A 6,588-nucleotide genomic window follows, 5' to 3' on the forward strand; every position below is an offset into this window, starting at 1 on the left:
AAAGAGCCAGTGACAGGGTGACAGAAAGCTGGGCCTGTGGATGCCAGGCAGCCTTTCTTTAGCCAACTAGTGCCAGTGCAGAGTGTCAATGCAGAGGGAAAGGCAAGAGGGCGAGGAGGACCTGGTGGCAGGGAAGGGTCCTCAACATGGGACACATAGCATAGACTTCCTCTCCTCAAGTCTCATCTAGCTACAGCCATTTGAGGTTGATATTTTCCATCTCTTTCCACCAGAATATGAGCTCCACAAGGGTAGGAATTTTTGCCTGTTTTGTTCATCACCCACCACCTGCCACTGCTCCTTGCACATAATATGGTTTCAATAAATATTTGTTGAATAAATAAATGAATTGATTAAGAAGGTGATTTGTTTATGCAGCCATGAATATCATAAGAGGGCAGTCAGGGAGAGAGAAATGACTTAAGCCAGAGGTGGAAAGAAAGAGTTTTCAGACTACATATAAGGAAGAATGATTGGTTGTTTCATGTTAAATATTTTGCTTATGAAACTACCTTTTATACAAAACTTTGGATAAACTTTTTTGTATAACAGCTCACAGTCTGAATATTTTCAAAGAAAAGAAAGTAGACTGAAACCTAGGAGTATTATATCTTGGTGCATACCAAAATTAGTCATCCAACTGCAAATAGCAAGGATGGCAAAGCTTCTGCAGTATCTCTTATCAGTCTGTGACTGAAACGATGATGCCAGATGAATAAATTGGACAAATTAGCATCCTACTAAGAGCAGCATATCTTTTGCTTATATAACTCAGATTATCTAATATTTTCTCAAATAGGTTAATTTTTTTTAATTTCTCTATATTCCCTTTGCTAATAATTTCTTACGGTACTAATTATTGAACTTTAATAAGGATAATCTAAACATTTTTAAAAAGCTTTTTTTTTCCTAATAAAAGAGAAAATCCAAGCTTCTCTAACTTTCAAGCTATTTTCCAAAAGCCCCTAGTAGATGACAGATATGACAAGCCACAGGAAATTCTTCCATGACAGAGTTTGTCAATGTCCCTACCGCCTTGGAACAAATCTGCCTTGTATTGATTTTCACTCAGGGACTATCTCATCTTCGAAGCGGTTCAGAAGTACAAAGGCAGCTTGCATGCCTGGCAGAGCTACGTTTCTGGAAGAATGGAACGAATTGCCCCAAGCTCCATCAGCTTGTAAGAGGCCGACTGCAAGCACTGCTAGACTGGGTGATGTTCCTTGAGTTTGAGAGCTTATTGGTCATCTTGGAGGAAGACGTGACTGCCCACCTGCCGCAGTGATGCCTCTGATGAAGTCAATGCTTCCAAGCTGCTGCCCCCACCCCAGGCCTGCTCCCTACAGGACACTTCCCTATTGAACTCAGTAGGTCAATCAATTCCTGAGGGTCCCCAGGAAGACTGCCCACGTCTCCCCTTCCGCTTACCTCCGCTCCAGGCAGGAAGTTCGTATGGATGTTGACTAGACTTTGTTAATCCTGGGACTCATCTGGTACCTTTCAATTAAAACATTGGACTGGAAGCTTCTAAGGCCTTTAGCAGCCTTGTCAAGTTAGAGGTTACAGAAAAATAGAAAAGACCGAGGAGAATGGGTAAACTTTTACTGTTTCTGCAATAGTCATAAGCACATCTCATTGTTTTTAGGACATTTAACAGAAACTATTACAGCGGTCGCATATCTGTGTACACCACACAAGTTCTTATGCACATTTAGCTCAAAAGGAAAATTTACGCACATTAAAGTGTTTATTGGTTGGTACGGTTCTCTTTACTTTCTCTAAGGCCCTAAAGAACAAAAGGATCTTCCTTTTGCAGTGAGGAATTGAGTCCGTGGATATTCGGTATAGAATGACAATCTGAGTGAGTCAAACATCCAACATTTCTGTTCCTCCTGACCCTGTATCTGGAAAATTACCTCTGTTAACCATTTGATTTTTTTCTGTAGCTAAAGCACTTCTGTATATTTTCACTTGGTTATATAAACCACTGTGGAAATATAAAAGTAATTTTTCAAGGCAAACTGTCCATTGTTGTTGCAAAGTACCCTGGGGGCAAGTACACAGCTCCCACCTCTTCCTGCCAGAGCTTTTTTAACAGGGAGCTCCAAGAAGATCTTTATCATTTGTGTCAATCTAATTTTGTTGACGGCTTTGGTTTGAGAGACAGATACCTCATTTTTTCTGCTGTTTTATTCCTGTTTCTCACAGACTGGAGGCTTCTCTGTGACAATAAATGTCTGCATAGGGCTTTATCATTCAAATGGACAAACTGAAAAATGTTTTCAGCTACTCACCTACTTATTGTTAGTTGGTTTTTTTGTTAGCATGGAGAAAAGGAGTTTATCTGGAATTTTTGTATAGAAGGAAATGAGGATAAGTCTTAATGTTATACATAATGAATATATAAATGCCTATATACACACACACACACATATATATGAAAACAGAAACACTCGTGTTCATTTTAAAGCATTAATATCAGAGATGACTTTAGGGACTATTTAGTACGAACCATTTATTTTGCAGATGGGGAAACTGAATCCCACAGAACTTAAATTATTTGCCAAACACTATAGAACTAATTAGTCATAAAGCCAGAGTTAGGACCCAGGCCTCCTGATTGTCCCAGTAATGTGTTTCTCCTTGTCACACAGTCTACAATCTATGGACAGTGGAAGTAGAAATCATGACCTCAGATGACGTCGGGTTTACTAATTCTTTGATAAGCCTTCTTAGATCATGACTCTGTTGGATCAATACAGACACAGACATTCATTCCCATACTTGCCCCTCTCTGTCCATCTCTGGTTTTAGATGTCCCTGAGTAAATGTCCTCTGCACCAGTCAGATTGTGGCTCTCGTTGGTTCTAAGGTAATAGTGATAATAATATGCAGGGTTTAGAATTTAAGATGTATGAGGTCTGGAAACGCTTCTCTTAGAAGAGACTTTTGTAAGAAAAGAATAATGACTTTTAAAATACAATAATAGTTAATCTGGCCTAGTTTTAAAACATAATGACACATCAGTATCATTTCTACTTAACCATATCATCCATGTATTCAATTTTCTTTGTGGAAACAGCATATTTACATCCATTTTGGCCATATCAAAAACCACGTCAATAATCCTGAATGTAACTATGCTCAATTTTCCTCAGCCAGACAGAGAGTTGACAAGTGTTTGCTTAGTGGCTGGGGAATAAAAGGGGCTCGAAGGGAGGGCGCCAGCCTCAAAACCCAGGTATAAACTGCAGGGAGAGAGAACAGGTGGCAAAAATCTAAAGGGGAGTGCGTGCACAGAAACTATTGCCCTTGGGCAAGCATCAGGTTGGATTTACTTATCAAAAATAGAAGAGAAGAACCATTTTATTTATTTTTTTCTAGATACAAGGTCTCACTCTGTCACCCAGGCTGGAGTGCAGTGGTGCAATCATAGTTCACTGCAGCCTTGAACTCCTGGGCTCAAGGGATCCTCCTGCCTCAGCCTCCTGAATAGCTAGGACTATAGGCACAGGCCACCACCCTCGGCTGAGTATAGCCATTTTAATTTGAGGAATATTGTACTGTTCAGAAGCTTCACCTCAAGTAATAGAATGTACAGTGATTATGAATTTCAAGGTCATGGTAGCTATGTTCTCTGATGGTGATGGTATTTTGTTCATCCTAGGCCATCTGTGTGATTACTGGGAACTTTCCAGAAAATGTAACATTTAGAAATTTCAGTAGGTCTTATCTGTATTCTTATGAAAGAGCAGATTATGGTTATTTCTTTAAGCATGTATGTTACATCCTTCTAAAAATAAACAGGAGGATTTCCTGTTATGTAAAACATATATATTAAAAAAGGAGGGAAAGCCCTATCTCCAGTTAATGTTTTTCCACTCATACATCTTGTATTTTTCTAGTCATTTATTCCTTTATTTATATACTGATTAATTTCAGAAAAGCCCCTAACTGTAAAACTATGTTCTTCTTTAGAAACAAATTAAATCATATAATAAATTCTATATTACATGAAAAACAAACCTTGTATAATCAAATATATATGTGTATGTATAACAAACAAAACAACTGATATTGGGGTTAGGTTTGGGAACTAGGCTTGGAGATAGTTATATCAAAAAATCTAGAATACATTTCAGAGCAAGACCCCTTTTCTAATTTGGTGAATGACGAGGCAGTCCCCACACTGCTAATTTTTCTGAAAGACATTTCTTACTCTAATATGTTTTGATGTACCTTTCCACTTGTTCCCACATATCAAATGTGTGGCCTCATTTATGGTGTGGGCCCCAGAAGTCTACATTTCTAAACAAGTACCCTGAGCATTTCTAATGATGGCCAAAGTTTGCCAGGCACTACCCAAGGGAAATTTCTCCCTAACTCTTTTTCTCAAGAGAAAGTAAAATAAAAATCAAAAGTAGTTGTGCCGTTAGATCTTAAACTATTTTCTCCCCAAAGAAGAAAAGGCCAACGTTTATACACAAGAAAAGCACCTTCTGTTTACACATAGGGGAAACAACTAGGACTTGAAAATCGATACCTCAGATCTTTTGTCTACATAGAGCCAAATGCTAGGTTTTAAATTTTGTTACTGGTGTCTTCAATGATTTGACTTACTTTTTCTTACCACGTTTACTGAATCAACTAAGCAGACACAGATTTAGTCCTTTATATGCATGGTTCGAAGGCTGTCTGCTGGATTAGACACTGTTATCTTCAATCATATGGTCCCCTGGTAGACCAGAAGGTCTACCTTATCTATATCTACAAAGAGCATTGTTTTTCTTAACACCAATTTCTGACTTCCTTACAATTTTAGAGAGTTGTTTTAAAACATTTTCAATATTTGCTATTTTGTAATATTTTCCAAAACATTCTTAAAAATACTTCAGAAAGTCATATGAAGGGATTTATCTGCTCCCGGTGTCTTGCCCTTAGGTCCTCCCTGCCAGCAGCCCTAGGAACCAGGTACAAAGCCCTGCTGGTCCACATGGCACAGGAAGCACCTGCAGCCTGGGCCTTGCTATGTGCTTCCCTGTGCTTCTTAGACTCAAATCAGGCCCTTCTTTTCCTCTCCCTTTTGGACATGGTAACCCAGCCCCACTCATTTCACCTCCAACTTAACGACCCGGAGGATGTAAGCCCCGGGATTTGCTTTCAGACATCCTTGTCTGTGACCTTGGCCACTTAGGTTACTGCAGCCTGTCCCCAGAGAGGCCAGTTAGACTGGAATAATATCACAAATAACAATAACAACAACAGCAGAAGCAGCAGCATAATAGAACTAGAAATAACTTACAGCATAACTTACTATCAATATGTGTTGGACACTAAGCGCTTCCACGTATTCACTCATTTCATTCTTCAAACAACCATAGACAGTAGACCCTCTTATTATCCACATTTTACAGATGAGCAAACTGAGGCTCAGGCAGGTTAACAAGCTCACCCAAGGTTAAGTAAGCAGTGAGAAATGGAGCTAGAATTCGAACCCAGGGAGCGTCGCTCTGAAGCCCATGCTGTTACCCATTTCTCTATGCTGCCATAATTTAATATTAAATTGAGTAACAATAAATATACCTTATATTCATATCACTGAAAACATTAATTTACATGATTGTCACAAGAGCAATGAAATGGCTATGATCATCCCCATTTTTTAGATGATACAACAAAGGCACAAAATGCTGTAATTATTTATTTTATGCAACCCTGGGGTGAACAACCTTATAAATATTTAATTACTTATATTGGTTTTCTTCCTACATCTGAGAAAAATGTTATTTCTAGCCCTGAGATGTAAAAAAACAAAGATTTTTCAATTTGTCTCCTTGATTTTGTTGGATTATAGCATAAACCTTTAAAAAAGGCATCTAAGGTAACCCAGTAGAAGGAGCAAGCCTATTGGCTCAGGAAAACTGAATGCCATTCAGTTTCTTCAAAGAAATTTGGGACAGATGTGTTTTTCTTCTTCTTCAACAAATCCAAAAGACGAAAAATGTATTTTATTTCTTGTGAAATGCATTTTCCTGTTCGTCTCAGTGTGTGGGACTGTCAAAGTTTGTAAGTTTGGCAGTGTTCTAACGTGGCCATTCTGTTCTCCTTTAGAAACTTATTAAATCTATATTTTTTATGAAAAACAGAATGTGGTAGAAAATTTTTTTCATCCTTTGACATTACTTGTTGGTTAGTATTTTTTCACCAATGACATCTCAAGAAAGAATGGCACAACATCCAAGACATAAGTATTCCCAAAGCTTATTTGAAAAGCGCGAGGCATTGCAAACGCGGATCCCTGCCCCTTCTGGGCCATGTTTTCTCTGAGAATCAGTGACGATTTTAGAGCCTTTAGCTGACTCTTTTAGGTTGATGTAGGTTTATCAGAAGGGAAAACAAATCAATGACTTTTCTTCCCCTTGAAGTTTCTGACACAACAATGCTACTAAATTACAATGTGAAAGCCCCATGGGATTGTTTTTAAGTTTTGGTGCGGTCTTGCTTGCAAGCAGATGGGCAGACTGGGTGGCATTTCCGGTTTCTTCCTGAACCTACGATGCTGAAAGGTTTTTCCTGGTCATTTCCAGC

Source organism: Eulemur rufifrons, chromosome 28 (genome assembly GCF_041146395.1).
Source record: "Eulemur rufifrons isolate Redbay chromosome 28, OSU_ERuf_1, whole genome shotgun sequence".
NCBI lineage: Eukaryota > Metazoa > Chordata > Mammalia > Primates > Lemuridae > Eulemur > Eulemur rufifrons.